General features: G+C 36.9%; 1 pseudogene; it reads right to left on the bottom strand.

Annotated features, from left to right (window-relative positions):
• Positions 1 to 218: 218 nt before the first annotated feature.
• Positions 219 to 27,693, bottom strand: part of Vmn2r116l-ps28 (vomeronasal 2, receptor 116 like, pseudogene 28) — a 60,697-nt pseudogene continuing 33,222 nt past the window's right edge.

Raw genomic sequence — 27,693 nt, 5'->3', positions numbered from 1 at the left:
TAATAATTTGAGAATTGTTGTTCTCCCAAAGGAAACTAAACAAGTGAATGAGTACAAGATTTTAAGGACACTGTATATAATACTCATAGATATGATACTTCTATATATCACTAGAGGAATGATTGAGAGTAATCCTGAAACTAGATACATGCACTGTAACCAAATATTTTGTGGTTATATACCAATGTTACATTTGACAGAATTCCTGAAATATTTGTTCAGAGATATGATTTCTCTCTGGTCTTTTGGATAGAATTTCTGTCTGGTCTCATTAAAATGATATAGATTTTGGGTACAAAAATGCATCCCTGCATTGGATGCCAAAAAGAATATTTCAACAGCAACCATGACCCTGCCCTTGGTGCTATGGTAGACAGGGAGGAAGGTGTCCCAGACACTGCAGAACACTAGCATGCTGAAGGTCAAGAACTTGGCTTTGTACACTGTCAGGCAGATTCTTTGCCGAGACAGCCATAGTGAAGCTTCCAAGGGCCAGGCAGGCCAAGTATCCCAGAACAGAGAAGAAAGCCATAAAGGAGACCTTGTTACACACAATGATGATGTGGCCATGCTCAGAATTTCATCAATATCAACAAAGGGAGGAGAAACTGTTAGCCAAATTGCACACGGAATACATTGCAATAAGGCACATATGGGAATAATGTAGTTGGGTTTACCTGATACCAGGAAGTTTCTTAATCTTCTTCCTGGGTCTGTGACTTTGAAAGCGAGAATGATTGAAAGCGAGAATGATTTGAAAGTGATTATTTTAGCTAGAACTGTGGAAACAGCCACAGTGGATTAAATTCCAAAGGTGATTTGCAGTAAGATGCAGGTACTTCTGTTAGGATGGACAATGAAGAAAAAGGAGCAGAGAAAACAGAACCTGAGTGAAGTGATTAATATGTAGCTGAGGATTCTGTTGTTTGCCTTCACAATAGGAGTGTCATGATGCTTCATAAAGTCCCAAAGTACCAGAGCTGTGAATACAGACAAACAGAAAGCTATTAAGGCAAGAGCCACCCCACAAGGGGTCTTCATAGCTTTGAAAGATGACACCTTTCTGAATGCATTTTTTCTTTTCTGTGTTGGCATACTGCAATTCTGGACATTTCGTACACTGGTCCATATCTGATGTCCAAAGAAAAGTATAGTGCTGCTGTTTTAGAAACTTTATCGGGGTTGGGGATTTAGCTCAGTGGTAGAGCACTTGCCTAGCAAGCACAAGGTCCTGGGTTCGGTCCCCAGCTCCGAAAAAAAAAAAAAGAAAAAAAAAAGACATTGATAGAAACTTTATCAACAAGGGATATCACATAAAGTTGTTGAAATAAGCATTGCAATGCTGCCTTTGAAGCTGACAATGTAATTTCAAGGACATTACTGCAAAGCATTTCTTTCAATTCTTAATGTTCATAAAGATGTAAGGGAAAATAAAGCCAAGGAATTATTTCTTTGTCTACTTAACTCTGTAGATTTTATGTTTTTTTTTTACTTTTGATAGAAAAAAATTCTGAACATTTATTAGACAAAGGTTGATTCAAAATCAAATACATAACAAATTTGAGTTGCTTTTGAGTTTCTCATTGTTTAGGGTCATGTAGCCTCACTGTAGCTTTGGTTCTAAACACACAGTATAGTACATGGCATGATAACAAATAATGTCAGTGAATGCTTCCTGAATCCACAGACCCATGATGTACTGTACATTGTACATTAAAGTATTTATACTTTACAAAGATTTTAGCTCTTAGGTTTTTTTGCCTACATATAGGATGCATTACTCAGTATCTAAATATCAAATTAATATATATATTTGAATTTTATCATATTAGAATAAGAGTTGGAAATTTCTGTTTGAGTTGCTTGCTTAAGTTTCATAAAATAGTTACATAAACTTTGGCTTGAAATTAGAACAGAATTTCTAATGATAACTGGGATGGCTATGAACATATATCTTCCAGGTTTCTACATATTTATGTGAAGCTATTCTCACCAAGGCTAAATGCAAAATCAAAATAATTCTGAGTGCTGAAAAGTATTGAAAATCTCTGTGTTCTATGGTATCGAATATCCCAAAATAGAATTCATTATTTAAAAAAAGACAAATTAGTAGCCAAATTGGTTTTGTCTTTAATAATTATAGGATTACATATCTCCCACAAAATTGTTTTAAAACAAATTTCTCTATGAATCATTATAAGTACACATATGATTTATGTAACTATTTTATATACCTATTCACTGGGTCATATAAAATTTCTTGGATGCAAAGAAATCACAGTAGAATAAGTTAAAGTAGTCCAGCTGTATAGCAACTCAGTTTTTCTGTAAACACACAAATAAAATGCATGAGTTTGAGGAACCTATTTCTTGTCATATTCCAGCTCTGGAGAAGGCATCCACAGGTAACATGTAAGTGAATAGTTGTGGAACCATTTTAATAAAACCTTTTTACCCAAAAAATAGCTGATCTAATGGGTCATAAAGATGAATTTTGATGATCCCCCTATATTTATTTTTTTCATCTATATTAACTTGAGTATTTCTTATTTACATTTCGATTGTTATTTCACATCCCGGTTTCTGGGCCAACATCCCCCTAACCCCTCCTCCTTCTCTATAGATGGTCCACTCCCCCCCTCCCCCACCATTACTGCCCTCCCCCCAACAATCACGTTCACTGGTGGTTCAGTCTTGGCAGGACCAAGGGCTTCCCCTTCCACTGGTGCTCTTACTAGGCAATTTATTGCTACGTGTGCAGTTGGAACCCAGGGTCAGTCCATGTATAGTCTTTGGGTAGTGGCTTAGTCCCTGGAAGCTCTGGTTGGTTGGCATTGTTGTTCTTATGGGGTCTCATGTAAGCTGAAAGCAAAGATTTCTAAACCCATTTTTTGTTCCATGTTGTTATCAATTTATTATTTAATTGAGAGAAGATACCTTCATAAAATACATTTTTGTTGGGTGTATTTTATAAATAAAAAAAACTCACTGTTTCATGATATTATTGACTATTTTATGAATTCATTCCCTGTGACAGATTACAGCACTGACTTTACAGGAACAATACCTGTAATAGGTACTTGAGAATTTATTATCTCAAAATCATAGACACAGATACAACACTAAATTGTACAGCTAAACTGAGTGTATGTATACATATTTATATATATGTGTTCATGTAAAAGTAAAAATTTGCCTTATTAAATTTGGGTACTTCCTCTCATAAGTCAAAAGAAGAAGGTGGAGACTGAGTGAAAATATAATATTAATGTTTGAAAAGTAGAAAGCATCAAAGAAATAAACCCTCACATGTATCTTCATCTGGCAACAACTAAACCAACATTCTGGTTGTTGTTCCAGAGATGAACTAATATTAACAATTAAAGGAAAAACATCTGTACATACTTTGTACTAAGATGTACTTCACCTTGATCCCTTCATTTGCAATGCTGAGAACTTTCGTCTTTGCCTCATCTACATTCCTATGTGTCTCAGTGTCTGTGAATGTACTCAAGGATGAAATCAGTATTTCCAAACAAAATCAGGAAGGTAACAGAGGAGACATTGATCAAGCATAGTAACCTAGATGGGTTGTCTTAAGTTGTAATTCCCATTATGTCTATGTCATGAAATGTGGTTGTAATTGAAATTAATTTTTATGTTATTTCAGAAAATGTTGATGTACTTCTTTGGTTTTCAGAATTCTTACCTAGAAAAATGCATTTGTGGAGAGCTATTATTTGATAAGTTGCCTAAAAGCCTAGGAAGTTGCTTTACCTATAGATAGAATATTTCACTCTAGCAGAGAACCTGAGTTCAGATCCCAGTACCAATGTCAGGTGTTTCATGAGTGGACATAAATGTAACTACAGTGGTATTATTTCCTCTTGTATGTAAATGAAAATACATTACTCATCTGATATACATAAAAATTAATATAATAATATGTTTTATGAACTTTTTGTGGAATTCATTGATGATAATATTAATTCTCTTGTTTTTTCTCAATTTCAGTATACTTTTAAAAATTATTTTTGAGCTTAGTGTAATGTTGGAATGCATGACTTTAAAAGAGATCTTCTGAGTAGGTTGCTTGCTTCTACTTCATTCATCATGGCAATAAACTCATATGGTAAGCCTTAGCAACAAATGATTTTATTGAACCATCTCACAGGCATAGTATGTCTTTTAAGAACTTTAATTCATTATACAAATTAAAAGGCAAAATAATTGAAAAGCTAACCATATACTTTTTGCATTTTGTCAACCCTAAATATATTTTAATAATGGGTATGTTATGTAATGTGCTGAATTTGAGTCTCGTCATATATTCTACATCATGAGTTTAGATTTATCCCCTACTTTCTGGATGCATATCATATCAGGCTTTGAACATGGCCCTCAGAATTTTACATACTTAGCAGTTTCTCATAAAATTTCAAATATTTTTGTCTTCTTTATTAATCTTACATATAACATGGATATTGTACCTAGCAGTCTCCTAATTTAGTGCTAAGAATTTATATTACATCCAGTTCTTCTTGAGCTTCTGTATGTACATGGTATGCATACTCATATAGGATGGATATATTGATGAAATATGACAAATTTAACTCTTTTAAAAATTGGGACTAAAATCTAATGTATATGTTGTTTTATAAGAGAATAATTATTGGGAAAAATCTTGTGGAAAATTCCCTCATATTGCAGTTTTATTTCCTAAACTGTATTTTGTGAAAATGTAATCTGCCATGAACTTTCAATGAATCAATATGTGGATCAAGTCACAAGGTCTATGGGTTTGTTCGTTTCTTTATTTTTGGAATGATTTTGTTAATTATTTTTATATCTGCAACTAGTAAATGAGAAAAGTGATATATTTTATATTTGCAATTGCCTTTAGTTGCCTTCCTAATTCCAGTGGGGCACAAGGGTAATATACATTTTCATTTTTTATCATAGCAGCAAATACTCACTTGTCCCGTTAGAAATTTAATTTTCAGGTCAGGGGCTGCAAACAAAACAGTAGGCTGCCATTCCCTCCTTCCAGATTTTTCAAAATCCTGGAGAACAATCTGCACTGCACACAGAGGATGGCATCTGAGAAAAAAATATTCACATACTAGTAATAAATTTTAGCTATTTCTTTTATGCTTTATATTATTATATTAATATTTCAATGAGCTTGTTTTATGTAAAATTACTGATTGAAATTTCACTCTGTCCATTTTTAACTACCAGCTATAAATATGGGAGATACATTGAAGGAATGCTGGAAAAAATTCTGAATGTCTAGTTATTTTGAAAAAAGAGCTGATGGTTAGCTGTGTGCAAAAACTAAAGATTGCAACCTGATTGTTTTTTGTTAATTATTTTCAATTTTGCACTAACTACAGTGAATAGACAAAGAAAACTTTTTTTTATTAACTTGAGTATTTCTTATATACATTTCGAGTGTTATTCCCTTTCCCGGTATCCGGGCAAACATCCCCCTCCCTCCTCCCCTTCCTTACGGGTGTTCCACTCCCCACCATCCCCCATCGCCTCCCTCCCCCCAACAGTCTAGTTCACTGAGGGTTCAGTCTTAGCAGGACCCAGGGCTTCCCCTTCCACTGGTGCTATTACTAGGATATTCATTACTACCTATGAGGTCAGAGTCCAGGGTCAGTCCATGTATATAGTCTTTAGGTAGTGGCTTAGTCCCTGGAAGCTCTGGTTGCTTCGCATTGTTGTACATATGGGGTCTCGAGCCCCTTCAAGCTCATCCAGTTCTTTCTCTGATTCCTTCAACGGGGGTCCGATTCTCAGTTCAGTGGTTTGCTGTATTCTGGCTGAGTATCTCAGGAGTGATCTACATCTGGCTCCTGTCGGTCTGCACTTCTTTGATTCATCCATCTTATCCAATTGGGTGGCTGTATATGAATGGGCCAAATGTGGGGCAGGCTCTGAATGGGTGTTCCTTCAGTCTCTGTTTTAATCTTGGCCTCTCTATTCCCTGCCAAGGGTATTCTTGTTCCCCTTTTAAAGAAGGAGTGAAGCATTCACATTTTGATCATCCGTCTTGAGTTTCATTTGTTCTAGGCATCTACGATAATTCAAGCATTTGGGCTAATAGCCACTTATCAATGATTGCATACCATGTATGTCTTTCTGTGATTGGGTTAGCTCACTCAGGATGATATTTTACAGTTCCAAACATTTGCCTACGAATTTCATAAAGTCATTGATTTTGATAGCTGAGTAATAATCCATTGTGTAGATGTACCACATTTTCTGTATCCATTCCTCTCTTGAAGGGCATCTGCGTTCTTTCCAGCTTCTGGATATTATAAATAAGGCTGTGATGAACATAGTGGAGCATGTGTCTTTTTTATATGTTGGGGCATCTTTTGGGTATATGCCCAAGAAAGGTATAGCTGCATACTCAGGCAGTTTAATGTCTAATTTTCTGAGGAACCTCCAGACTGATTTCCAGAATGGTTGGACCAGTCTGCAACCCCACCAACAATGGAGGAGTGTTCCTCTTTCTCCACATCCTCGCCAGCATTTGCTGTCACCTGAGTTTTTGATCTTAGCCATTCTCACTGGTGTGAGGGGAAATCTCAGGGTTGTTTTGATTTGCATTTCCCTTATGACTAAAGATGTTGAACATTTCTTTAGGTGTTTCTCAGCCATTCGGCATTCCTCAGCTGTGAATTCTTTGTTTAGCTCTAAACCCCATTTTTCAATAGGGTTATTTCTCTCCCTTCGGTCTAACTTCTTGAGTTCTTTGTATATTTTCTATATAAGGCCTCTATCTGTTGTAGGATTGGTAAAGATCTTTTCCCAATCTGTTGGTTGCCGTTTTGTCCTAACCACAGTGTCCTTTCCTTACAGAAGCTTTGCAGTTTTATGAGATCCCATTTGTCGATTCTTGATCTTAGAGCACAAGCCATTGGTGTTTTGTTCAGGAAATTTTTTCCAGTGCCCATGTGTTCCAGATGCTTCCCTAGTTTTTCTTCTATTAGTTCGACTGTGTCTGGTTTGATGTGGAGGTCCTTGATCCACTTGGACTTAAGCTTTGTACAGGGTGATAAGCATGGATCGATCTGCATTCTTCTACATGTTGACCTCCAGTTGAACCAGCACCATTTGCAGAAAATGCCATCTTTTTTCCGTTGGATGGTTTTGGCTCCTTTGTCAAAAATCAAGTGACCATAGGTATGTGGGTTCATTTCTGGGTCTTCAATTCTATTCCATTGGTATATCTGTCTGTCTCTGTACCAATACCATGCAGTTTTTATCACTATTGCTCTGTAATACTGCTTGAGTTCAGGGATAGTGATTCCCCCTGAAGTCCTTTTATTGTTGAGGATAATTTCAGCTATCCTGGGTTTTTTGTTATTCCAGATGAATTTGCAAATTGTTCTGTCCAACTCTTTGAAGAATTGGATTGGTATTTTGAGGGGGATTGCATTGAATCTGTAGATCGCTTTTGGTAAAATGGCCATTTTTACTATATTAATCCTGCCAATCCATGAGCATGGGAGATCTTTCCATCTTCTGAGGTCTTCTTCAATTTCTTTCTTCAGTGTCTTGAAGTTCTTATTGGACAAATCTTTTACTTGCTTGGTTAAAGTCACACCGAGGTGCTTTATATTATTTGGGTCTATTATGAAGGGTGTCGTTTCACTAATTTCTTTCTCGGTTTGTTTCTCTTTTGTGTAGAGGAAGGCTACTGATTTATTTGAGTTAATTTTATACCCAGCCACTTTGCTGAAGTTGTTAATCAGCTTTAGTAATTCTCTGGTGGAACTTTTGGGATCACTTAAATATACTATCATATCATCTGCAAATAGTGATATTTTGATTTCTTCTTTTCTGATCTGTATCCCCTTGACTTCCATTTTTTGTCTGATTGCTCTGGCTAGAACTTCAAGAACTATATTGAATAAGTAGGGAGAGAGTGGGCAGCCTTGTCTAGTCCCTGATTTTAATGGGATTGCTTCAAGTTTCTCTCCATTTAGTTTAATGTTAGCAACTGGTTTGCTGTATATGGCTTTTACTATGTTTAGGTATGGGCCTTGAATTCCTATTCTTTCCAGGACTTTTATCATGAAGGGGTGTTGAACTTTTTCAAATGCTTTCTCAGCATCTAATGAAATGATCATGTGGTTTTGTTCTTTCAGTTTGTTTATATAATGGATTACGTTCATGGTTTTCCATATATTAAACCATCCCTGCATGCCTGCAATGAAGCCTACTTGATTATGGTGGATGATTGTGTTCATGTGCTCTTGGATTCGGTTTGCCGGGATTTTATTGAGTATTTTTGCGTCGATATTCATAAAGGAAATTGGTCTGAAATTCTCTTTCTTTGTTGGGTCTTTGTGTGGTTTAGGTATAAGAGTAATTGTGGCTTCATAGAAGGAATTCAGTAGTGCTCCATCTGTTTCAATTTTGTAGAATAGTTTGGATAATATTGGTATGATGTCTTCTATGAAGGTCTGATAGAATTCTGCACTAAACCAGTCTGGACCTGGGCTCTTTTTGGTTGGGAGACCTTTAATGACTGCTTCTATTTCCTTAGGAGGTATGGGGTTGTTTAACTGGTTTATCTGTTCCTGATTTAACTTTGGTACCTGGTATCTGTCTAGGGATTGTCCATTTCCTGCAGATTTTAAAGTTTTGTTGAATATAGGCTTTTATAGTAAGATCTGATGATTTTTTTAATATCCTCTGAATCTGTAGTTATGTCTCCCTTTTCATTTCTGATTTTGTGAATTTGGATACACTCTCTGTATCCTCTCGTTAGTCTGGCTAAGGGTTTATCTATCTTGTTGATTTTCTCAAAGAACCAACTTTTGGTTCTGTTGATACTTTCTATGGTCCTTTTTGTTTCTACTTGGTTGATTTCAGCTCTGAGTTTGATTATTTCCTGCCTTCTACTCCTCCTGGGTGTATGTGCTTCTTTTTGTTCTAGAGCTTTTAGGTGTGCTGTCAAGCTGCTGACATATGCTCTTTCCTGTTTCTTTCTGCAGGCACTCAGCACTATGAGTTTTCCTCTTAGCACAGCTTTCATTGTGTCCCATAAGTTTGGGTATGTTGTACCTTCATTTTCATTAAATTCTAAAAAGTTTTTAATTTCTTTCTTTATTTCTTCCTTGACCAGTGTATCATTGAGTAGAGCATTGTTCAATTTCCACGTATGTGTGGGCATTCTTCCCTTATTGTTATTGAAAACCAGGTTTAGGCCGTGGTGGTCCGATAGCACGCATGGGATTATTATATCTTTCTGTACCTGTTGAGGCCCGTTTTTTGACCAATTATAGGGTCAATTTTGGAGAAACTACCATGCGGAGCTGAGAAGAAGGTATATTGTTTTGCTTTAGGGTAGAATGTTCTATAAATATCTGTCAAGTCCATTTGGCTCATGACTTCTCTTAGTCTGTCTATGGCTCTGTTTAATTTCTGTTTCCATGATCTCTCCATTGATGAGAGTGGGGTGTTGAAATCTCCTACTATTACTGTGTGAGGTACAATGTGTGTTTTGAGCTTTAGTAAGATTACTTTTACATACGTAGGTTCCCTTGTATTTGGGGCATACATATTTAGGATTGAGAGTTCATCTTGTTGGATTTTTTCTTTGATGAATATGAAGTGTCCTTCCTTATCTTTTTTGATGACTTTTAGTTGAAAATTGATTTTATTTGATATTAGAATGGCTACTCCAGCTTGCTTCTTCCGACCATTTGCTTGGAAAGTTGTTTTCCAGCCTTTCTCTCTGAGGTAGTGTCTGTCTTTGTCTCTGAGGTGTGGTTCCTGTAGGCAGCAGAATGCAGGGTCCTCGTTGCGTATCCAGTTTGTTAATCTATGTCTTTTTATTGGGGAGTTGAGGCCATTGATGTTGAGAGATATTAAGGAATAGTGATTATTGCTTCCTGTTATACTCATATTTGGATATGAAGTTATGTTTGTGTGCTTTTCTTCTCATTGTTTTGTTGCCAAGACAATTAGTTTCTTGCTTCTTCTAGGGTATAGCTTGCCTCCTTATGTTGGGCTTTACCATTTATTATCCTTTGTAGTGCTGGATTTGTAGAAAGATATTGTGTAAATTTGGTTTTGTCATGGAATATCTTGGTTTCTCCATCTATGTTAATTGAGAGTTTTGCAGGATACAGTAACCTGGGCTGGCATTTGTGTTCTCTTAGGGTCTGTATGACATCAGTCCAGGATCTTCTGGCCTTCATAGTTTCTGGCGAAAAGTCTGGTGTGATTCTGACAGGTCTGCCTTTATATGTTACTTGACCTTTTTCCCTTACTGCTTTTAATATTCTTTCTTTATTTTGTGCATTTTGTGTTTTGACTATTATGTGATGGGAGGTGTTTCTTTTCTGGTCCAATCTATTTGGAGTTCTGTAGGCTTCTTGTATGCCTAAGGGTATCTTTATTTTTAGGTTAGGGAAGTTTTCTTCTATGATTTTGTTGAAGATATTTACTGGTCCTTTGAGCTGGGAGTCTTCACTCTCTTCTATACCTATTATCCTTAGGTTTGATCTTCTCATTGAGTCCTGGATTTCCTGTATGTTTTGGACCAGTAGCTTTTTCTGCTTTACATTATCTTTGACAGTTGAGTCAATGATTTCAATGGAATCTTCTGATCCTGAGGTTCTCTCATCCATCTCTTGTATTCTGTTGGTGAAGCTTGTATCTACAACTCCTTGTCTCTTCTTTTGGTTTTCTATATCCAGGGTTGTTTCCATGTGTTCTTTCTTGATTGCTTCTATTTCCATTTTTAATTCCTTCAACTGTTTGATTGTGTTTTCCTGGAATTCTTTCAGAGATTTTTTTGACTCTTCTCTATGGGCTTCTACTTGTTTATTTATGATTTCCTGGAATTCTTTCAGGCATTTTTGTGATTCCTCTCTGTAGGCTTCTACTTGTTCTCTAAGGGAGTTCTTCACGTCTTTCTTGAAGTCCTCCAGCATCATGATCAAATATGATTTTGAAACTAGATCTTGCTTTTCTGGTGTGTTTGGATATTCCATGTTTGTTTTGATGGGAGAATTGGGCTCCGATGGTGCCATGTAGTCTTGGTTTCTGTTGCTTGGGTTCCTGCACTTGCCTCTCGCCATCAGATTATCTCTAGTGTTACTTTGTTCTGCTATTTCTGACAGTGGCTAGACTGTCCTATAAGCCTGTGTGTCAGGAGTGTTGTAGACCTGGTTTCCTGTTTTCTTTCAGCCTGTTATGGGGACAGAGTGTTCTGCTTTCGGGCGTGTAGTTTTTCCTCTCTACAGGTCTTCAGCTGTTCCTGTGGGCCTGTGTCTTGAGTTCACCAGGCAGGTCTCTTGCAGCAGAAAAGTTGGTCTTACCTGTGGTCCCGAGGCTCAAGTTTGCTCACGGGGTGCTGCCCACCAGCTCTCTGCTGCGGCAGCAACCAGGAAGATGTGCGCCGCCATTTCCGGGAGCTTCAGTGCACCAGGGTTCTAGATGGCGTTATGTGTTTTCCTCTGGCGTCCGAGATGTGTGTGCAGAGTGCAGTCTCTTCTGGTTTCCCAGGTGTGTCTGCCTCTCTAAAGGTTTAGCTCTCCCTCCCACGGGATTTTGGAGTAGAGAACTGTTTATCAGGTCTGTTTCCTTCAGTTTCCTGCGGTGTCCTGCAGCTCCCTTTCTGGGAGCTTCCGTGCACCAGGGTTCCAGATGGCATTTGGTGTTTTCCTCTGGAATCAGTAATGTGGGCAGAGTGCAGTCTCTTCTGGTTTCCCAGGTGTGTCTGCCTCTCTGAAGGTTTAGCTCTCCCTCCCACAGGATTTGGGTGCAGAGAACTGTTTATCAGGTCTGTTCCTTCAGGTTCCAGCGGTGTCTCAGGCACAGGGGTCCTGCCGCTCCTGTGCCCTCCCCCACGGGAACCCAGAGTCCTTATACAGTTTCCTCTTGGGCCAAGGATGTGGGCAGGGTTGGGCAGTGTTGGTGGTCTCTTCCGCTCTGCAGCCTCAGGAGTGCTCAAGTTTGCTCGAGGGGTGCTGTCCACGAGCTCTCTGCGGCAGCAGCAACCAGGAAGTGTCAAAGAAAAATTTAATTCAAATATCTTCTCTGCCAATACTAGCCAACTATCCCCATGCCTTTCAAGCATTTTCTTAATTAGTAATTGATATAGGATTTCCCATCTCACTGAGGGAAATATAGACAGAAAATAGTTTTCTCTTGAGATCTATGCCTTAGTTCTAGTCTCCTGATATCCACTTATGTCTTTCTCTGACTATAAGCCAAACATCAAATCACCCCTTCCTCCCATGTTTCTTATGATCAAAGTTTAGTTAAAGCAACAAAGAAGCAAATTAGTATTTGAAGACATTTGAAAGAGGAACAGTATGCGTTTATATCACTGATAACAAATATTACCTTGAATAAATTAGCATTGTAAAGTATGGGATATTGTATATTAAAAAATAGTGGAATATGCAGATACTCTTTTACTATGGTTGGAAATGATAAAGTTCTGTATAATGACCGTAAATATGAAGTGTCTCATTTTCCCCCATCCTTTGCTTTATATTTATGCTAACATTTGTAATGTTTTAAAGAATATTTTGAGTTAGATTATGGAAAAGGGCATACTTGTTCTTCATGTTAATATATTTTAAGGTAGTTCCTCCATATCACACATGACAGGTTTGAGCTCACAGTATAGGGCAGACTGGCAAGAAACACACTGTGATTTTCAGACCACTGTTTCTAAAGTGCTTGTATAAAAAATGAACCAACCAAAACTACTTGTCATTATTTCTGACTTTTACAAATAATAATTTTCTCTGCATGTATTATAGTACTGTGAAGAGGTTCATGAAAGAAAATGTCATATCAATATCTTTCTTTTGTTCAATCACTTGTTTTATTTCTCTAAATCTGAATGAATTTTGGGCTTGGTTAACAGCCATTTCTGAATGTGTATGGAATATAATGTAATTCTATATGGTGTGGTGCATTACATTCAAATAATCTGTATATGTGGAACCATGCTTGCATCTCTGGATTAAAGTCTCCCTGTTCTCAGAGAATGATCTTTCTGTTGTACATTATGTTCTTTTGTTGGGTGTTTTAGTCAAGAAATATTCCATACATATGCATCAAAGATATGGTTATCCAATTTTTCCCTCTTATTACACATTTTAATGTTTTCCTCCCATTTTATGAAAAAAAGTTCTCTTCTTATATGTGAATGAGTCTCCATACATTCTGAAGACACCAAATAATATTTTAAAATATAAAGAGTCTTCTGGTCATTGATTACACTTAGAGAATATTACAAAAAATTTTCTAACTATAATGGAAAATTATTTTTACTTTTGTCTGGTTGCTGTAGTTACCATATTTAATGGTATTAGTAGCTGTTTCTTTGTCTGTTGTACTAGTGCTGTCTATATATTCCTTTGAAATTTTGATCATTTTACTTAAAAGTGTGAACAGGTTTTTCAAGTTTATTAAAAATTGATGTTTCTGTGAATATGATTTCTGTAATTCTATTCATTAGGGAAACTGGTATATGTCCTTCTATTATATGGGGAACATTTTTGAGTATAATGACAAGTGTTAGCAATTATGATTTTAGTATTTCATAACTGTAACATTATTCTCACTTATATCAACATGTGTTCTAGAGGTTTAAGGTAAGGGAGGAAATTACTGTGTAATAACAATGATATGAATAGAATATTGTTCTCTTTAACGGAAAGAATATCAAACAGTGGTAACAGTTTTATATTTATTATATTTCAGATAATTATTCTCACATGACAAATGTATACTTTATGCAGGTATGAAATCTTCAGAGAATTAGTAAAATGTGTTAAAATTTAAAAAAGAAACATAAAATAGGAGCCTAGAAATTGGGTCATGAAGTGATACAGTATTTCAATATGTTCAGTGTTACTGCTATGTAATATAAATCAGTGAGTACACACCAACCTTTTTACTCCCTCTTGCCAACTCAATCATGTCTCCATATAAGTGAAAGTGTTCACCATGTGGTAAATATGGGATGAACTTTGCTATCTTCACCTTAATCTGAAGGTGTTGAGAGAAATGTTGAATGTGAACAATATCATAGTCTTCCTGCTCTCTCTCTCTCTCTCTCTCTCTCTCTCTCTCTCTCTCTCTCTCTCTCTCTCTCTGTTTCATAACCACTCTGTCCCCAAGAGGATTAGTAAAGTGAATCGTTCTGATAAAGGAGAATAGCTAAAAGGGAAGCATTGCACAACAATCTACATATGGTTCCTTCAAGTCATAAAATGTATTTTAATTTCATAGTAAAGGCAACATCATTTAAAGAACAAAAAAGAGAAATCACAACAAAAGCAATTGGAGAAATGAAACGAACAGGTTTTATGTGGAGTTACTTTACCCAGTTGGACTTGAGCTTTGTAAATGGCAATAAAAATAGATAAATTTCCATTCTTCTACATGATGATCTCCAGTTGAACCAGGACCACTTGTTGAAAATGCTGTCTTTTTTCTACTGAATATTTTTAGTTCCTTTGTCAAATATAAAGTGAACATAGGTGTGTGGGTTCATTTCTGAGTCTTCAGTTCTATTCCATTTAATCTTACCTGCCTGACTCTATATGACTACCATTCAATTTTTGTTACTATTTTTCTATAATACAGAAGGGCATTAGGGATGTTGATTTCCCCCAAACTTCTTCAATTAAAGAAAATAGTTTTTGCTATCCTGGGTTTTTTTTTAATCCTAATAAATTTGCAAAATTCTCTTTCTAACTCTGAAAATTTGACTTTTATTTTGTTGGGTATTGCATTAAATCTGTGTATTTCTTTCAGCAAGATATCCATTTTACTCTATAATAACTGCCAATCCTTGAGCATGGGAGATTGTTCTATCTTCTGAGACCTTCCTCACAGACTTGAATTTCTTGTCATACAGAGCTTTCACTTGCTTTGTTTGAATCACACCAAGGTATTTCATGTAAACTGTAACTATTGTGAAGGGTGTCATTTCCCTAATTTATCCTCAGTCTGTTTTTCTTTAAGTAGAGAAATGCTACTATTTTGTATGACTTAATTTTATATCCAGTCAATTTGATGAAGTTGTATATGAGCAGGAGGAATTCTCTGGTGGAATTTTTGGGCAGAATTAAATATACAATCATATCATCCACAAATAGTGATATTTCGACTTCTTTTCCAATTTATATCCCTTTGACCTCTTTTGTTCTCTGATTGCTCTGGGTAGGATTTCAAGTACTATAATGAATAGGGAGGAAGAGAGTGGGCCAAGAGCATCCAGAACCACAACTTAAAACCAGATACACTGAAACTGATAAAAAAAAGAAAGTGAGGAAGAGCATCAAACACACAGGCACAGGGAAAATTATCCAGTACTAAACACCAAAGACTAATGTTCTAAGACCAAGAATCAACAAATGGGACCTCATAAAATTTCAAAACTTCTCTAGATCAAAGTGTACAGTAAATAGAACAAAACAGCAACCAACCAATTGAGAAAAAGTCTTTACCAATCCTACATACAATAGAGGGTTATATACAATATATACAAAGAACTGAATAATGCAGGCAATTCTCCAGAGAATAAAATACCCCCATTTTTATTACATTTTTTATTTACATTACAAATGTTACTCCCTTTCCTGATTTCTGGGCTATAAGCCCCCTATGCCACCCCTCTCCCCTTCTTCTATGAGGTTCTTCTCCTCAACAACCACTCCTCCTTCCCATCCACCACCAATATTCCCCTGCACTTGGGCGTCCAACCTTGGCAGGACCAAAGGCTTCTCATCCCATTGGTGCCCAAGGAGCTAGCTTCTGCTACATATTCAGCTGGAGTCATGGGTCTGTCCATGTTTAGTCTTTGGGTAGTGGTTTAGTCCCTGGGAGGTCTGGTAGTTTACTATTGTTCTTCTGGGGTAGCTAGCCCCTTCAGCTCCTTCAATCCTTTCTCTAACTGCTCCAACTGGGACCACATTCTCAGCTCAATGGTTTTCTGCTAGTATGTGCCTTTGTATTTGTCATATTCAGGCTAAGCCTCTCAAGAGATAGGTATATCAGGTTCCTGTAGCCTACACTTCTTGGATTCATTAATATTATCTAGTTTTCTTGGCTGTATATAAATGGGATATATACCCATGAGGGACAGGCTCCGAATAACCATTTCTTCTGTCTCTGCTCCAAGCTTTGTCTCCATTTTGCCTCCTATAAATATTTTTGTTTCTCCTTTCAAGGGCTTCCACACTTTAATCTTCTCTCTTCTTGAGTTTCATGTCGTGTGTGGATTTTATATTGGGTAATGTGAGTTTTGGGGGCAATATCCACTTATCAGTGAGTGCATACCATGTGTATTTTGTTTTTTGGGTGTTTTTTGTGTGTGTGTGTGTGTGTGTGTGTGTGTGTGTGTGTGTGCGTGCGAGTTTGGGATAAGGATGATATTTACTAGTTCCACTGATTTGTCTATGGATTTCATGAAGTCATTGCTTTTGATAGCTGAGTAGTACTCCACTGTATAGATATACTAAATTTTCTGTAACCATTTCTCTCTTGAAGTCCATATGGGTTCTTTACAGTCTCTGGCAAATATGAATTAGGCTGCTATTAACATAATGAAGCATGTGTCCTTGTATGTTAGAGCATCTTTTGGGTATATGCCAAGGAGAGGCATAGCTGGGTCCTCAATTAGTTCAATGTCCAATTTTCTGATGAACCTCCAGACAGATTTCCAGAATGGTTGTACCAGTTTGCAATCCCAGCTAAAATAGAGGAGTGTTCCTCTTTCGCCACATCCTTGCAAGCATCTATGGTCAAATGTGTTTTAAATCTTAGCCATTCTGACTGGTGTGAGGTGTTATCTCATAGTTGTTTTGATTTGCATTTCCATGATGGCTAAGGATGTTGAACATTTATTTAGGTACTTCCCATTCATTCAATATTCTACTGCTGAGAATTCTTTGGTTACCTCAGTACCACATTTTTAATAGGGTTATTTGGCTCTCTGGCATCGAACTTCTTGAGTTCTCTTTATATTTTAGATATTAGTCCTCTTTCGGAAGTAGGATTGGTAAATAACTTTTCCCAATCTGTTGATTGCTGTTTTGTCCTAATGACAGTGTTCTTTCTTTGCTTTACAGAGAAGCTTTGTCCTTTAAAATTGGGCTACAAATCTAAACAAAGAATTCTCGACTGAGGAATATTAAATAACCAAGATGCACAAAAAGAAATGTTCAACATCCTTAGTCATCAGGTAAATGTAAATCAAAAGAACTCTGAGATTCCACCTCATACCTGTCAGAATAGAGAAGATCAAAATTCAGGTGACACAGATCCCTGGTGGGATTGCCACTCTGGACATCACGCTGTTGTTTCCTCAGAAAATTGAACTTAGTACGACGTGAGGACATAGTTATATCACTCCTGGGCATATACCTGAAAGGTGCTCCAACATATAACAATGAAACATGCTGCACGATGTTCAGAGCTGCCCTATTTATAATGGCCAGAAGCTGAAAACAATCCAGATGTTTTTCAACAGAGGAATGGTTACAGAAAAATGGTGTACATTCACACAATGGAATACTCCCAGCTATTAAAAACAATTACTTCATGAATTTTTTTGATAATGGATGGAACTAGAAAATATCACCCTTAATGAGGTAATCAAACACAAAAGCACACACACACTGTATGTGCTCACTGACAAGCCAATTTGAGCTCAAATTCTTTGACTACCTAAGAAACAATTCACAGACCATATGAACCTGAAGAAGAAGGAAGACAAAAGAATGGATGCTTTAGACCTTCTTAAATGGGAGAACAAAAATGCTCACAGGTGATTATGTAGTGAAAAACTGTGGAGCAGAGACAGAATAAATGGGCATGGAGAGACTGCTACACCTGAGGAATCCATTCTATATAGAGACACCAAGCCCAGACAATATTGTGGATGCCAAGAGTACTTTCTGACAGGAACCTGATACAGCTGTCTCTTGAGAGGCTCTGCAAGAGCCTTACTAAGACAGAAAAGGATGCTTGTCCAACCATTGAACTGGAACAGGGTCCCCAATGGAGGATTTAGGAAAAGGACATAAGGAATTGAAAGGGTTTGCAACCCCATATGTATAACTACAATATCTAGAAACCATAACCCCAAGAACTTCCCAGTTCCCAGGGATTAAACCACCATCCCAAAAGTACACATGGATTGACCAATGGCTCCAGATGCAAATGTAACAGAGGATGGCTTTGTCAGGCAGCAATGGGAAGAGAGGCCTTGGCCATGTCGAGTCTTCATGGCCCAATGTAAGCAAATGTCACGTCAGGGAGCTGGGAGGTAGTAGGTGATTGAGTGTGTGCACACTCATAGAAGCACAAGGAGGGTAGATGGAATGGCAGGTTCCTGGAGGGAAAAGCAGGAATGTGGATAATATTTAAAATGTAAATTCACTTGGAGCAGAAAAGTTGGTCTTACCTATGTTCCAGGGCCGGAAGTTGCTCCTGGGGGACTGAATTTCAGCTCTCTGTTGGGCGGCAACCAGAAGGGCCTGCCCTGACTTTTCACAGGCCCCTGTGCTGAGGGGTGCCAGATGGCATTAGATGCTTTCCTCTGGAGTCAGAAATGTGGGCAGAGTGTAGTCTCTTCTGGCTTGCCTCTTGTGTCTGCCCCTCTGAAGGTTTAGCTGTCCCTCCCACAGGATTTGTGTACAGGGAGCTGCTGACTGTGTGCCTTCAGATCCAGGTGGTGTCTAGACCACAGGGGATTGGACGCTTGAGTACCCCTATCTTCCTGTTCCCAGAGGCCCTATACAGTTCCCTTTTGGGCCAGGGATGTGGGCAAGGGTGGGCAGTATTGGAGGTCTTTCCCGCCGTGCCGTCTCATGAGTGCCCACCTGTCTGGGCGGTGAGCTCCCTCTCCCACGAGTTTAGGAGCAGGGAGCTATATAGTGCCGAAAAATGGCCATTTTACCAAAAGTGATCTGCATATTCACTGCAATTCCCATCAAAATACCACTCCAATTCTTCAGAGAGTTATACAGAACAATTTGCAAATTCATCTGGAATAACAAAAAACATAGGATTGCTAAAACTATTCTCAACAATAAAAGGACGTCCAGGGGAATCCCTATCACTGAACTGAAGTAGTATTACAGAGCAATAGTGATAAAAACTATATGTAATTGGTACAGAGACATACAGATAGACCAGTGGATTAGAATTGAAGACACAGAAATGAACCCACACACCTATGGTTACTTTATTTCTGACCAAGGAGGCAAACCATCCAATGGATAAAAGACAGCATTTTCAGCAAATGGTGCTGGTTCAACTGGAGGTCAGCATGTAGAAGAATGCAGATTGATCCATTCTTATCACGTGTACAAAGCTTAAGTCCAAGTGGATCAAGGACCTCCACAGCAAACCAGATACACTCAAACTAATAGAAGAAAAAGTGGGGAAGAATCTCCAAAACATGGGCCCTGGAGAAAATTTCCTGAACAAAACACAAATGGCTTATGCTCTAAGATCAAGAATAGGCAAATGGGATCTCATAAAACTGCAAAGCTTCTGTAAGGCAAAGGACACTGTTGTTAGGTCAAAATGGCAACGAACAGATTGGGAAAATATCTTTACCAATCCTACAACTGATAGAGAGCTTATATCCAAAATATACAAAGAACTTAAGAAGTTAGACTGCAGACAGACAAATAACCTATTACAAAATGGGGTTCAGAGCTAAACAAGGAATTGACAGTGAAGGAATGCCAAATGGCTGAGAATCACCTAAAGAAATTTTGAACATTTTTAGTCATAAAGGAAATGCAAATCAAAACAACCCTGAGATTCCACCTCACAACAGTCAGAATGGCTAAGATTAAAAACTCAGGTGACAGCAGATGATGGTGAGGATGTGGAGAAAGAGGAACACTCCTCCATTGTTGGTGGGACTTCAGACTGGCACAACCATTCTGGAAATCAGTCTATAGGTTCCTTAGAAAATTGGACATTGCACTAACTGAGGACCCAGCTACAACTCTCTTGGGTATATACCCAAAATATGCCCCAACATATAACAAAGACACATGCCCCCACTATGTTCATATCAGCACTATTTATAGTAGCCAGAAACTAGAAAGAACCCAGATGCCCTACAACAGAGGAATGGATACAGAAAGTGTGGTACATCTACACAATGGAATACTACTCAGCTATCAAAATCAATGACTTTATGAAATTCAGAGGCAAATGGATGGAACTGGAAAATATCATTCTGAGTAAGGTAACCCAATTCCAGAAAAACACACATGGTATGAACTCATTGATAAGTGGATATTAGCTCAAATGCTTGAATTACCCTAGATGCACAGAACACATTAAACTGAAGAAGGATGACCAAATGCGAATGCTTCATCCCTTCTTTAAAAGGGGAACAAGATACCCTTGGGAGGGAATAGGGAGGCAATGTTTAGAACAGAGGCAGAAGGAACACCCATTCAGAGCCTGTCCTACATGTGGCCCATACATATACAGCCACCAAACTAGATAAGGTGGATGAAGCAAAGAAGTGCAGGCCAACAGGAACTGGATGTAGATCTCTCCTGAGAGACATAGCCAGAATACAGCAAATACATAGGCGAATGCTATCATTAAACCACTGAACTGAGAATGGTGTTCCCATTGAAAGATTCTTAGAAAGGACTAAAGGAGCTTGAAGGGACTTGAGACCCCATATGAACAACAATTCCAACCTACCAGAGCTTCCAGGGACTAAGCCACTAACCAAAGACTATACATGGACTAAACCTGGGCTCCAACCTCATAAGTAGCAATGAATAGACTAATAAGAGCACCAGTGGAAGGGGAAGTCCTTCATCCTGCCAAGACTGAACCCCAAGTGAAAATGATTGTTGGGGGAAGGGCGGTAATGAGGGGAGGATGGGGAGGGGAACACCCATATAAAAGGATGGAGGGGTTAGGGGGACATTGACCAAGAAACCGGGAAGGTGAATAACAATCGAAATGTAAATAAGAACTACCCAAGTTAATAAAGATAGAAAAGAAGAAAAAGTAAATAATAAAGAAATATAAAAAATAAAATGTAAATTCAAAATATTTAATAAAAGAAAAATAAAATACTTAAAAAATGAAATTATCATAATATTCCAAGAATTTCAGTTCTCTCAGACAAAACTAAACTGACAAAATTTAAGGACCAAGCCTATATATGCAACACACTCTCATGCACATTCACACATACAGAGGCTACATCTTTCCTGAGTCATACATATAATATAGCTATACACTGATTTACACACACACTCACACATGCATATATATATATATATATATGTATATATATATATGTTGATACAAAATATGTAAATATTCAGACACAAAAATCACATACACAGATATGAATTTCCACAAAATATCTACACTGGAACATATGCAATCACAGATACACACAAACACACACACACACACACACACACACACAAATAAAGGAATGCACATGCATATACGAACATACATACAGACTGACAGCAACACACAGGGAAAGGTATAAAATATACTATCCACCCCAGAATGATATTTACACACAAAAAAGTTATACTCACACATATTGACAAAAAGGCAGGCAAAGGCCGTGACAAGAACATAGAAATAGGCATCCACATATACAGTATTCAAATACAAATGCATATAAGCATATAGAAATACTCACAAAATGCAGTGTTACACAAAAATACATACTCTGACAAAGACAAAAAGAAACATACATAGTTATACAAACACACTTGTGGAAAGAAATTCATACCAAAAAATGTTGCTCGTATCTCAGTCATACAGAGAGATAAACATTTTTGTACAAAGCAAAACAAATATAAACACAGATACACAGGATGAATAAAAATGTACATATACACAGTGAGAATGATACATTCACACCTATTAACACATTTTATAAATGGAGCTGAATACCAAACTGTTTCTTGTTTAATTATTCTCAGAAACCAAGAAAGTTACCCAGAGTCAACACTGTAGGCAGAATCACTGGAGGACCCTAATGAAACTCTTCCTTGTAATGATTAACAACAATTAATTGATGAATATAAATAAATCTCATCTTCTCATCTTGGAAAAAATCATAAAGAAGTACCATTTGAATTGAATATTGGAAGGGGTATGCTGATGCATATTGGGGTGCTCCATATGAAAGTACAAATTTTAATTGATAAACTGTGCCTTCATTTTCATTCACAATTATAAGTCACTAGATTTATTTTTTCTTAAAAAAAGTTCAGAAAGCCATCTACTTTGGAAAACATTTCTTATTTCATTAAGTGTGTGCATCTGAGAGATTCTAAATGGCTATGCAACAGCAAACATCATCTGTTAGAAGAAATTATACAGATCCTTCTAGTCTCTCTCTGCACCTAGAGTTAAGGCTCTATTACAGCCATGTGACCCAAAACCTATCCAGAGAGAGCTGGTCTACCAGGAGTGCTCTCACTGCTAAGCCCACTATTAGTCCCCAGTTTTGCTCCAATAACTGTCCAAAGATGGATGCAGCAGGATCAAACAGGGCACAGGAACTATGGAGGAGCCTGGGATCCTTTGGCCTGCAAGTCCTAGGTACCAAACACACAAGAAAGGAAAGATTCATATTGAAAAACACATTTCATGATGATGATAGAAGACTTTAAGTAAGACATAAATAACTCCCTTAAATCCCTTCTGTATTTCTTAAAATACAGAAGAACACAGGTAAACAAGTATAAGCACTTAAAGAGGCAACACAAAAATCCCTTTAAAAGTTCCTGGAAAACACAAACAAAACAGAGAAGGAATTGAACAAAATCATCTAGGATATAAAAATGGAAATTGAAACAATAAAGAAAACACAAAGGGAGACAAACCTTGACATAGAAAACCTAGGAAAGAAATCTAGTGTCATAGATGCACGATTCACCAACTGAATACAAGAGATAGAACAGAGAATCCCAGGTGCAGACGATACTATAAAAACATTAACATAATTGTTAAAGACAATGCAAAATAGAAAAATCCCCTAACCCAGAAAATTCAGGAAATCCAGGAAACCATGAGAAGACAAAACGTAAGGATAATAGGTATAGAAGAAAGCAAAGATTGCCAACTTAATGGGCCAGTTAATATCAACAAAATTATAGAAGAAAACTTTCCTAACCTAAAGAAAGAGATCCCTACAAACCATACAGGAAACCTACAGAACTTCAAATAGATTGGAAGAGAAAAAAATTCCTCCTGTCACATAATAGTTAAAACACCAAATCTACAAAATAAAGTCTGATCATTAAAAGCATTAAAAAAATTGGTCAAGTAACATGTAAAAGCAGACCTATCAGAGTTCTATCAGACTTCTCCACTGTGAGATGAAAACTAGAAAATCCTGGGCAGATGCCATACAGTCTCTAAGAGAAGAGAAATTCCAGGACAGGAAACTATACCTGTGAAAAAATTTCAATTAATAGAGATGGAGAGACCAAGATATTCTTTTTTTTCTCTTTTTTGGAGCTGAGGACCGAACACAGGGCTTTGCGCTAGCTAGGCAAGCGCTCTACCACTGAGCTAAATCACCAACCCCTAAGATACTCTATAACAAACCAAATTTACACAATATTTTTCAACAAACCCAGCCATACAAAGAAAATAGATGGAAAACTCAAACACAAGTTGGGAAACTACACCCTCGGGAAAGCCAGAAACTAATCTTTTGACAAGCCCCAAAGAAGATATCTATACAAATATAATTCTACTTCTAACAACAAAGATAATTGGAAGCAACAATAATTTCTTCCAAATATCTCTTAACATCAATATACTCAATTCCCCAATAAAAAGACATAGATAACAGAGTGGATACATAAGCAGGGCTCAGCACTTTGCTGTATACAAAAAACACGCCTCAGTGACAAAGACAGCTAGCACCTCAGAGTAAGGCTGGATAAAAACTTCCAAGCAAATGCTCCCAAGAGAGAAGCTGGAGTAGATGTTCTAATATTGAATAAAATCAACATTCAACCAAAAATTATCAACAAATTTAAGGAAGAACATTTTGGTATGCATCAATGAAAAGATCTACCAAGATGAACTCTCAATTTTGAAAAATCTATGCTCCAAATGCAATGGAACTCACAATAATAAAAGAAATTTACTGAAACTAAGATCATTCAATGTATTACACAAAATAAAGTCAGACAATTTAATACCTCTCTCATCAATGGACAGATCATGGAAACAGAAACTAAACAGAGGCACATTGAAACTGACCTAAGTTATGAACCAAATGGAATAAACAGATATCTATAAAACACCTAATCGAAAAACAAAGAAATATACCTTCTTTTCAGGAATCGATGCAACCTTCTCTAAAACTAACTATATAATTATTCAACAAACTAGCCTCAACAGATTCAAGAAGATGGAAATATTCCCATGCATCGTATCAGATCTCCATGGACAAAGTCTTTTCTTCAAAAACAACAAAAATCCCACATATACAAGGAAGTTTAATAACTCTCTACTCGATGATAACTTGGTCCAGGAAGAAATAAAGAATAAAATAAAAGACTTTGGAGAATTTAATGAAATGAAGGCACAGCATACCAAATCTTTTGGGACAGATTGAAAATAGTGCTAAATGGAAAACTCATAGCTTGAGTGCATCCAAAAAAAGTAATAATAACTGGAGCATACATACACTAGCAGGTTGACAGAACACTTAAAAGCTCTGGAAAAAAAAGAACAAAATACTCTCAACAGGAGTAGACAGAAGGAGTCAAACTCAGGTCTGAAATTAACCAAGTAGAAATAAGAGTAGTATACAAAGAATTAAAAAACAAACAGAAAAACAGGAGCTAGTTCTATTATACAATAAACAAGATAGATACACTTAAGCTCTTAGCCAGACTAAGCAGCAAACACAGAGAAAGTGTGGAAATTAACAAAATCAGAAATGAAAGGGGAGACATAAGAGAAACTGACAATGTTAAAAAAATCATCAGATCCTAATATAAAACCCTATACTCAACAAAACATGTAATTCTGTATGAGATGGACCATGTAAAGCAATGACAGGGTATTGTGAGAGTGGCTTGGGGCGAGTCCAAGCATTCATAGACATAGGGATAGGGTAGATGAAAGTGGAGGAAAGGGTATAACATTTGAAACGTAAGTATATAAAATTTCCAATAAAAATAGAAACAAAACTGTACCTTTAAACAGTGAGTACTTGCTCCTTTCTCATAGCTTATTTCCTGATTATCCATTTGTTGCAGATTCTTTTCATGCAGTGCATGTGCCATGGCATACACAGCATTGTATATGCTATGACTATTATCACTAAAGTCTATATCAAAATTTTGTTCCATTAGCCATTCCAATGAGGCATTGGATGAATCACTTCTCAGTATTTTACAGTTAGATGCTGAGGTCTCATAGTTAAAGTGATTCCACTCTGACATTAATAGATATAAATCAGTGCTTCTGAGATGGTACCAGGTCTGCATAAAATTTTTAAATCCAGAAATCTCACCATGGTGCTGTAGAAAAGTCAGAGTCTCATAGAATGTTCCATGAATTATATCTCCCTTACTTGTTGGGAAATCCAACTCTGATTTGTTGATCCATATCCTCTATATAAGCAGAGATTCCCACATTCTGAAGCTCAATTCAATAATACTGTATGTGATTCCATAAATGATAACAATATTTGTGGATGACATCACAATTTGTTTGTAGTACAGTTCATTTTCTGATAGAATGAAAGCTCATTGATTGCCATCATGTTCACAAAGGCAAAGCAAATTTCCTTGTTTTCAGTCTCTTTTTTCAACTCTGAGAGAAATTGATTGCCTTCATCATTATCTGAGGCAAGAAGGCCAACCCAGTTCCAGTTGAAGTAAAGTATGAAGGAGACCATTGCCAATGCTAGTGATGTGTCCTTTGGGGTCATCTGATATACATAGGGAAATTGTTCATTATCACTGAAGATGGAATGGAGAGGTCCATAGGAAATCTGAAGGAACTGCAATACAGAGAGGAGCATAGGTGGAATGCACTTAAAAAAAAAACTTGTGGGGCTGGAGAAATGGCTCAGCAGTTAAGAGCACTGACTGCCCTTCCAGAGGTCTTGAGATCAAATCCCAGCAACCACATGGTGGCTCACAACCATCTGTAATGGGATCTGATGCCCTCTGCTGGTGCATCTCAAAACAGCTACACTGTACTCATATAAATAAAAAATTAATAAAATAATTTTAAAAAGAAAAAACCTTGTAATTCTATTTACCTGCACAGTTGATAACCTATGACTTTTCCTCTCATCACTGATTCAAATGAGCAAACGTGGATGCCTGGTATATCAACTTCTAATGGGAACAACAAGCATAGCTGTTTGACAAAGATATAACAAAGCATATTTGCATGTTATAAAAACTTCCATTCTGTCATTCAGTTTTTGTCTTGATATCTGCATATTCAATGTTTGGAGAGATTTTAATATATTTACAACTTGGCGATATTTGGCTAAAATTTTTTCAAAAAGTCAATTATGCCTTAATCCAGAAATACTTCCTAAACTCTTCAATAAGAAGAACTGATGCATAATACTTCTTTAGCTTTCAGGAACAAATATTCTTATCTTGCCCTACTTGTAGGTATTTGTTGTACCCTAGAGATTGTGACTCACATAAAGATGCTACAAATGTCTACTTCATGATAAGGCTCCAAAATAGTATGTGAATATCTGCTTCTGTCCTCCACATGAAACAGATAACCAGAAAAAAATTTAAAGTGGAAACATAATTTGGCTGCCTAAAAGTGTTAGCAGCAGATTATATTAAAAACCTCAGCCTAATAAACCCCCACGGAAGTCTGATGCAAAATTATCACACTCAAAAGTTGTATTTCTTGAAGCAATATAAAGAAACATAGGTAGATTGAACGGAGTTATCTCTAACATACAAAGTCTCTTATAAAGATGGAGAAACAATAATGTGAAAAGGTATGAAAGAATGAGGTGTCAGAACCCCATGACTCCTCTTTCTTAGGAATGTTCACTTATGAAGGTCCACTCTTGTATCTTATGAGGAGGAAACAAAAGAAAAACAAAAGAAGACATAGCAATAAATTCCAAAAGATATGATTTAATCATTATATTATTAATAAAATGATTTATACTAACTATAACAGTATATTGATAAAATTTTTGACAGTGGTTGTAATGACCATGGACACTCTGACCATTAATTCTTGGTCAAACACTCACTGGTAATAAAATGGCTAACTACACAGACTGGATTGGATATTTTCATCCTGTCCAGTGATACTGAAATGTCATGAGCTGCCATGCTAAAAAGGTTTGTCATTGTGCCTTTGTAAAAAGATACTCCAGATAATTAAAAGTTGGATTATAGAGAAAATTTTTGTAAAATAAATTTTTTTCAATCACAGTTAATCACTGATAAACTTATAACACCATTATGATGGTAAATGATAAATCCGTTATTTGAAATATTAACACTGACAATTTAAACTCATGAACAAGATGGAGATAACACATATCTGGGGACAGAAATAATGTTTTCTAGGTTTTTTAACAATATGAATCAATCTCTGCTTAATGAAGTTTGTATAAATGAAGAAACACGG

This window comes from Rattus norvegicus, chromosome 1 (assembly GCF_036323735.1).
Source record: "Rattus norvegicus strain BN/NHsdMcwi chromosome 1, GRCr8, whole genome shotgun sequence".
Classification (NCBI taxonomy): domain Eukaryota; kingdom Metazoa; phylum Chordata; class Mammalia; order Rodentia; family Muridae; genus Rattus; species Rattus norvegicus.
This window is presented reverse-complemented; position numbering and strand designations above follow the sequence as displayed.